Here is a 9,154-nt window from a genome sequence, read left to right on the forward strand (position 1 = left end):
TCAGAATCAACTCAACAGCACCTAACAAGAATATCAACAATATGACACTTAGCCAGTTAACTGTTAGATTTTCATACTGTGATAGCTTGTGCATTACTATGATACTGGAAACGATGTCACCAATATTTTAAATAACAGCATGGTCACCCATGATGGATATGTTTCAGTGGAGCTTCCAGACTAACACAAACTAGGAAAAAATAGAAGCAGAGTACTTCTGAATGACTAGTCACTGAAAACTTTATGAACAGCAATGGAACCTTGTCAGATATAGTTCCAGAAGATGAACCCTTCAGGTTGGGAGCACTCAAAATGCAACTGAGGAAGAGTTGCCTCCTCACAGTAGAGTTGACCATAATGATGTGACTAGTAAAAAGCTTTCAAGACCTTCATCTGGTGATCAACTTAAAATGAGGACAATCAGATGCAAACGTCTATTAATTATTGGAACACTGAATATACAAAGTACAAATCTAGGAAAATTGAAAGATGCCAAAAAATGAAAGAAACATAATATTCTAGACATTAGTGAGCTGGAATAGACTCGTATTAGTCATTTTGAATTTGACAGTCCAATGGTTTGTTATGCCAGGAATGGCGTTTTCAAGAGGAATAATATTACATTTTTTCAAGATCTATCTAGAAGTGCAATGTTGTCTGTGATAGCATAATATCCACATGCCTACAACAAAGACCAGTGAATACTACTATTATTCAAATTTACACACCAGCAACTAAATCCAGTGATGATGAAATTGAAAAATGCTATCAACTTCTTCAAAGGAGCTTTGGTAGCATAGGGATTATGAATTGGGCTGCTAACCTCACGGTCAACAGTTCAAAACTACTAGTGGTTCCACAGGAGAAAGATGAGGCTTTTTGCTCCTGTAAAGATTTATAGCCTCAGAAACCCTATACAGAGTCACTCTGAGTCAGAATTGACTCCACCGCACACCATCACCACCACCATCAACTTCAGTCTGTAACTGATTAAAGACTGCAATTAAGATGCTTTGATAATTACTGATGATTGGAATGAAAAGATAGGAATCCAAGGGGAAGGATTGGAAAAGATGGCCTTGGTGATAGAAATGAAACTGGGGATCACATGATAGCATTTGCAAGACCAAGGACTTATTTATAGCAAATACCTTCTTACACAATATAAAAGGAGGCTATATGCTTGGCCCTCACAGATGGAATACACAGGACTAAAACTGACTACCTCTGTGGGAAACAATGGCAGAAAAGCTCAATATCATCAGCAAAACAAGGCCAGGGGCTGACTGTGAAACAGACCATCAGTTGCTCATTTGCAAATTCAGGCTGACGTTGAAGAAAATTAAAACAATTAGAGCCAAAAAATGACCTTTACTATAGCTCACCAGAATTAGGGACCATCTTAAGAAAAGACTTGATGCATTAGACACTAATGACAAAATACCAGAAGAGTTGTGGGATGACATTTAGAATATCATACAGGAAGAAAGCAAAAGTTCATTTAAAAGACAGGAAAGAAAGAAAAGACCAAAATGAAAATAAGAAGAGACTCTGAAACCTGCTCTTGGGTATAGATAAGCAAATGGAAGAAATGGGGAAGTGAAAAAGCCATGGTATTTTAAATAAGCTCATATGCATGTGAAAGCTGGACAATAAATAAGGAAGACCATAGATAAATGGATGCATTTGAGTTATGGTGTTAGAGAAGAAAATTTAAAGTACCATGGACTGCCAGAAGAACAAACTATGTTCTTCTATGTTGGAAGAAGTGCAGACAAAATGCTCCTTAGAAGCCAGGATGGTGAGACTTTGTCTTTCACCCTTTAGACATGTTATCAGGAGAGACCAGCCCTGGAGAAGGATAAAATAGAGGGTCAGCTAAAAAGAGGAAGATCCCCTGTGAGATGGACTGACACCGTAACAGCAGCAATGAGCTCAAACAATTATGAGGATGGTGCAGGACCAGGCAGTATTTTCTTTTGTTGTGAATAGGGTCATGATAAGCTGTAGTTGACTTGATGGCAGCTGGGCAAAATATTGATCATTTAAGGAAGATACTTATACAATGTGTAGGCTGGAGTATATGAAGGAGAACATGGCATCAGAATTGGAGGAAGTCATTAGCAACCAGTGATATGCAGATGACACACCTTGCTTGCTGAAAGCAAAGAGGACTTGAAATACTGATGAAGATCAAAGACTAAAGTCTTCAGTATGGATTGCACCTCAATGTAAAGAAAACAAAAATTCTCACAACTAAACCAATGAAAATCATCATGATAAATAGAAAAAAAAAGATTAATGTTGTCAAAGACTTCAATTTGCTTGGATCCACAATCAACATTCATGGAACAGTAGTCAAGAAACCAAATGAGTAATTGTGTTAGGCAAATCTGCTGCAAAAGACCTTTTTAAAGTGCTGAAGACCTGAGATATCAATTTGAGGATGAAGGTGCATCAAGACATGGTATTTTCAGTCGGCTCATATGCATGTGATAGTTGGACAACAAATAAGGAAGACTATAGAGGAATTGATGCATTTCAATTATGGAGTTAAAAAAGAATATTGAGGTACCAAGAACTGCCAGAAGGTCAAAAAATCTGTTGGAAAAATTACAGCCAGAATGCTCCTGAGAAGCTAGGATGGCCAGACTTCATCTGTCATACTTTGGATATGTTATCAGTAGGGATCAGTAACTGGAGAAGGACCTCGTGCTTGGTCAAGTGGAGGTCCAGTGAAAAAGGAAAACCTCCTAGGAGATGGATTGACACAGTGGCAGCAATGATGAGCTCAAATATAACAATTGTGAGGATGACTTATGACTGGGCAGTGTTGTCTTCTGTTGTGCCTAGGGTCACTTGAGTCACAACAGGCTTGATGTTTTTATCTAACAACAACAACATCAACACTATGACACTTTCTTAATTATCGTTCCTTTATGGTAAGTTTTGAAAGTAGCCTTCCAACTTTGTTCTTCATAAACTTTTTTTTCTGTTTTTGACTTTCTGATTCTTCCTATCTATATATTTTAATGTCAGCTCATCAGTTTCTATTAAAAAAACCTGCTGGGGTTTTGATTGATATTGTGCTGAATCATTAGGTCAAACTGGAAAGAATTGAAAATAATAACATACAGTGATTTGAACCCTCAATAAGGAATATCTATTGATTTAGGCCTTCCTTAAGTTCTTTCTGCCGTATTTTGTAACTTCCAGTAATTATCAGTTCTTTATATCTTGTATGCCTAAGCATTTTGTAATTGTTATGCTATTGTAAATTTTATTTTTAAAAGTTCTCTTTCTGATTATTTTTAGTATGTAGAAATGCTACTGATTTTTGAATACTGACAATATATCCTAATATCTTACTAAACTTATTTACTATGTCTAGCAGCATTTTTTTTTTTTTTTTTAGATTCCATCCATTTTTTCTACATAGGTGATAATGTTTTCTATGAATAAAGACAGTTTTATTTCTTCTTTTTCAAGCTAGGTACCTTCTATTGGTTTTGTCAAATATTGTTTTAAAACAATTTGTTGAAATGAATGTATGTGTAGATGTGTGTATTTGTGTTTGTGTCATATCAATATAATTCATCTAGTTACTATGATTTATTGTGCTGGCTGATTGTTCAAATGTTAAACAACTTTATATTCCTGAGATACACCCTATTTGGTCATGGTCTATCTTATAGTTTATATTGTTTGATTCACGTTGCAAATTTTTGTTTAGAATTTTGTTCTATGCTTATAAGCCTCTTTATATTTAATGTAATTACTGATCTGTTTAGGCTTAAGTTTATCATCTTGCTACTTGTTTTGTGGTTGTTCCATCTGTTCCTCATTCCAGTTCCCTTTGTTTTCTGCTTTCTTTTGGGCTGAGTACTTTTTATGATTCCATTTTATCACTTTTTGGCTTAATAGCTTTAATACTCTGTTTTCTTATTTTAAGGGTTGCTCTAGGGTTTATAGCATACAATCTTCAAGTTGGGGAGTGCAGTGGCTCCATATGATAAGCTCTAGACTGCTAACCACAAGGGCCATTGTTTGAGTCCACCAGTCACTCCACAGGAGAAAGATGAGGCTTTCTGCTCCCATGAAGATTCAAAAAGCCTTGGAAACCCTAGACAGGGCTGTTATGAGTTGGAATTGATTACACTTGACAGCAACATATTTTCCACTAGAGTCCCAAGATCTTTCCTACTAGGCCCAAAGCCCAGAGATAATTTGGATTTAAATTCTTTGACTAGGTGCGCAGTATACTCAGTGCATATTTTGATACTCAGTGGGGCAGATTATCCTATTTTAAAAAAATATTTTTGGTATAACCTCTGCTCTAGTCTACTCTGATCATCAGGTAAGGAGAGGTTGTGAAGAAGCTACATATTAAGAGGCATCTCCTAAGAAGGTTGATGCAATGCTGTGGAACTAAAAGGCTAATGCCAGATAGAATATCAGAGCCAGGTTCAGAACCTGTCTTTGTGCTCTTCCCATCTAGAAGTTCACAGTCATCTTATTCCTTAGAAAGAAAGTGACATGTGGCATGTAATGTCATGTTGTTTATGTTGTTCAGTACCACTGAGTCAGTTCCGACTCATAGCAACCCTGTTTCTGAGCAGTGGCTGGTGATCTTGACCAGCCAAACTTGCTATGGAGTTGATTACAACTCATAGTGAATCCATGTGTGTCAGGATAGAACTCTGTAACATAGGGTTCTTAGTGGCTGATTTTTCAGAGGTAGATAACCAAGGTATCAGGTGGGTTCAAACTGATAGGCAGGTGGATTCAAACTGCCAATCTTTAGATTACAAGCCAAGCAGTTAAAAGTTTGTACCACCCAGGGAGATAGATATATTTCAATAAAAAGGTACGGAAAAGTCTAAAAATTGGTGAGATAATCACTGGATACCTTGGGGATATAGCTGGAAGGAGGCTACAAGAAAATGCGAAGGAAACCAGACCTTACCCCTCTCTTTACCATTAAGGATAGCTTTCTTACCCCTGTCTCTCAAATCTTTGAATACTCCAAAGTCTGTAGGCTAGCCCTCCCCAGGGTCACAGTTCTCTTTGTGCAAACAATATACCTGGCTTAATATGAAAGTGCTATCTGACTCATTCATGCTCATCCCAACATTGGACATCTGTAGTACTTTGAACAATATCTGGCACGGAGTAAATAACACATGTAAATAATATGTCACACTGTCCTAATAAACTATTCATTTCCTTTCTCTCTCCCCACTGGACCATAAGTTATGCAAAGGAAGGAGTATTATCTCGGAGTGAAAGCAATAGAAAGGCAACATAACAGTTTAAGGAAGGGAGGTAGGACTTGAAGAAAACTTTCTGATGGAAGCTTCAAGTTAAGTTGAAATCTTTAAGATTTAGGCTAATGGGCTAGGGAATAATAGAAAACTATTTCAAGCTAAGGTGCCAGCATAGACAAAGAATCAGAGGTAAGATTGTGGAACTCCAGAAAACTAAAATACTCAGTCTAGTAGGTTCTCAATACTTCACATCCCCAGCACTTAAAAACCTATGGAATTTTGTCACACTTTGCCTGGTGTGATGCTGAAGGTTTAATGTGCTGGATGGCCAAGGTCAGTTTGAATCTCAAGGTCGGTTGTTCAAGCTCACCAGCTGCTCCGTGGAAACCTTATGTTGTTGTTCTTGTTGTTAAATGCTGTCGAGTCAATTCTGATCCATAGCGACCCTATATAGGGTTTCCAAGGAGCAGCTGGTGACCTTGAACTGCCAACCTTGCAGTTCAAATGGCTTTGCAGTCTGGTGCATTAACCCACAGCGCCACAGGTCACTATGAGTTGAAATCGACTCGAGAGCACTTAACAACAACATAACATTATTTAGGAAACGTCACATTTATTATGAAGATGAAAACTTTGGAAATGGATATTGGAGACATTGGAGTTGAAAGATCTCAGGCAACAAGCTCATTCTGTGCATGGAGACAGAGATGACTTGCATTTTTGTTTTTTATTTGTTTTGTCTTTCCAGCTGTTAGTTCAGCAAAGAGACAAGGAGACACCAGCAAGGGATTGTCAGACTTCCATATTATAATTATTCTCCATTCCTCTCCACTTACCTGAGAGCTGGCTGGCTACTTCTGGAAATCCATTATGGTCTTTGAGGCCAGTGGCTTGGACAAGTGTCAGCAGAAACACCATGTCCAGTATGTTGCCAGGCCAGGAGAAATAATATTATCTGTTGTGGGAACAGTTTATTCCCATAGGCTTTTGATTTAAGCTTGCAAGGAAAAATGCCTATTATGGAGTAATTCCCCTGAAAATTCTATTTTAGCTGCTTGGCTGTCTTTAGTGTTAAATTGTAATGGTCCACATCTGGAGAAACGTGGTGGGGTCTCCCTGGACCCCAATGCTTTCTGTTTTCAATCAACATGCTTTATCAATTTCTCACAAGTGCTTGGAAATGTGGAAATGAACTTGCAGAAAGTGAATAGAAATGCAGTGCTGGAAGGGATACTTTGATCCAAGCAATTCATTATATAGATAAAGAAAGGGGGGCTGAAGACCAGAGAAGTGATATGGCTTGCCAAAGTTGCACAGCAGATTATGGACAGGACTGCACTCCAGGCAAACTGCTCAAGGTCATCCAGAGGTCTTTCCCTGGAATGAGTTATAGAAAATGTCTAATAATGTTTTGTGTGGTTCTTTCTCATGATAAGGTCCTTGAACTTGAGCAGGCTGCTAGTCTGAACTATACACTAGCTTTTTCACTAGTTCACTTGCTTCCAGCTTGCCCTTCACTTATTTAGCACAGGCATGCTGTAAGATTCATCTTGTTGTTGAGCTTCTAAAATCAACTACATCCTTCCCCTGGCCCAAACCCTTTGTGGCTCCCAAAGAATGAAGTCCAGCTTCCTGGGCATTGAAGCTGCAACAAGGTTGTAATGTAGTGTCTATACTAGTCTTACTTTTGGGCTACTGCCTTCAATCTCCTTGCTCAGGCTGAACAGTTTGCCATTCCTTTTGCAAGTCCCAACACCTCTGTTTATGTGATTCCATTTTCTGAAATATACTTCCCAGTAGTTCTGTCTCTTTTTCAGACATGCTTTGTTGTTGGGGCTGAGGGGTATCCATTGGACCAGGTCCATGTGTGTCACTGGATGGGATATGAAGGCACCTGCACATTTGCCATTGACAGACTTCTCTGCTCTGTGAGTTACGTAGGCAAGTGGTCTAGTGTAGGTCATTCAATGGAATGTACAGGCAGGAAGCTTGATTTGGAGATAGACTAGTAGGCAGTGAGCATCTAGGCAGGACACTTACAGCACTATGAGAACTCCTGCATCTGTGGTGGTGTGTTGTAGTGTTAGGTGTTGGGGATACAGCAGCAAACCACACAGATATGTGGCCTGATCCACAGGAAGCTTGCAGTTTGATGCATAAGATAACAGTTTTAGATAACTTCATTGTATACTCATAAAAATACAACAATTTTCATTTTACAGATAAGAACTGAGCCTGCCACAAGTTAAGTTTTTCCAAAGACACTCAGCTAATCAACTATAGAGCAAAATGTAAAGTTCCATTAAGAGAAACTAGGGTTTCAGGTCAGGAGTAAATATTATTAACAATAGTAATGGGGAGAAGTATTCATGGGTAAATAAACTTCTTTGTCCTCTACCTGATAATTACCTTTAAGTATCAGACTGTATTCTAGGCCCTTTACATCTATTGTTGTTTGCTGTTGTTAAGTTCCATCTAATTGGTTCCAACTTACATTGACCCTGTATAGGGTTTTTGAGAAGCAGCTGGTGGGTTTGAACTGCCATCCTTATGATTAGCAGCCCAGTGCTTATCCTATAGTGCTACACTAGGACTCCTTTGTTATTAGCAGTCCAGTGGTTATCCTACAGTGCCAAACCAAGACTCTTTGTAGGTGTATGAATGTTATCCTTGCAGGTATATGGATACTATCTTCTCACTGACACTGTTGTACTTAATGTTACATCTTGAAGTGATCTTTTGACATTGAATTGACAATACTCCTCTTTAACTTGTTGTTCCCAGCATCATAAGTCATAGGATTCTCTGATTCAAAATAACTAATACCAATCCATTTCAGCTCACTAATCTTTCAGCTATTGGTCTTAAGTGTTCCATTTTTCACAAGTTTCAATTTTCCTCGGTTTGTATTTGTACATTTCATATTCTGAATATATATATATATTAATGTATGCTTGCAGCTTGTTCTCATTTTGAGTTGTGTCCTATCAGCAAATAAAAATTCTGAAAGCTTTACTCTACCCATGTCATTATAGTCAACTCTACTTCAATCATATAGCTTACAGTATCACAGTAACATGGAAGCCAACCCAGTATGGTAAACTGCTAGAAGACTGATGAGTCATCAAACTAGCAAGTAGTAAAGTTAGGATCCAAACCCAGTCCTCTTTTATTCCAAATTCCATACTTGAGTAATTACACTACATGATCTTTGATTTTCTAAAAGGTAGTTTGTGGTGATCAATATCATTGCTACCTTGGATCACATTCTTTATTTTCTTGAGACTCTACTCCTTCTTAATTTTACAGATGAGAGAAGAAACCTAAAGTTTTTAAACATTTCATGGTTTGAGAATTTTTTTCTAAGGCCTTTTGTTTTGACCAAAAGATAAAGCAAAGATAAAAAGGAGCTCACATTGAAATTTTGTCATTTGAATATTTTACTTATTAACTTTTGGGCTTTAAGTAAGGAGGAAATCAAATGTGTTTTAAAGTGAAAATGTAACTCCTCTAAGGAATTTGTGTCACTCATGAAACTTTTCAATATATATTTACATTTGAACCAAGGAATGGTCTAGTCTTCCTTTTATCATATGCCTCCTCTTTATTTGTCAAAATAAAACCCATTCTTGAATGGCTATTCTACCAATGCCCCTAAAGTCCTTTCAATAAGCACTCTTTCCCAGAACTTTCCATCGCTAGTCAATAAACATTTCCTGAAAACCTGTTATGTGCCTGCTGGGAATATGTGTGTTGCCTGTGGGACTACTAAGATAGCTAAGAAAACAGCCTTGGTAGAGAGACAGATACTTATAAAATTGAGGACACAAAGTGCCAAGTACTATAGCAGAGGGGCCAGGGTCTGTCTTCTTGCTGCTTTGGCTCCA

At 37.9% G+C, this 9,154-nt stretch overlaps 1 pseudogene; it reads right to left on the bottom strand.

The window, feature by feature from the left end:
- The window catches only part of LOC102839794, a 39,296-nt pseudogene extending 33,111 nt beyond the window's left edge, over window positions 1–6,185 (bottom strand).
- Window positions 6,186–9,154: the final 2,969 nt, after the last annotated feature.

Source organism: Chrysochloris asiatica, unplaced genomic scaffold (assembly GCF_000296735.1).
Source record: "Chrysochloris asiatica unplaced genomic scaffold, ChrAsi1.0 scaffold00026, whole genome shotgun sequence".
In the NCBI taxonomy this organism is placed as follows: Eukaryota; Metazoa; Chordata; class Mammalia; order Afrosoricida; family Chrysochloridae; genus Chrysochloris; species Chrysochloris asiatica.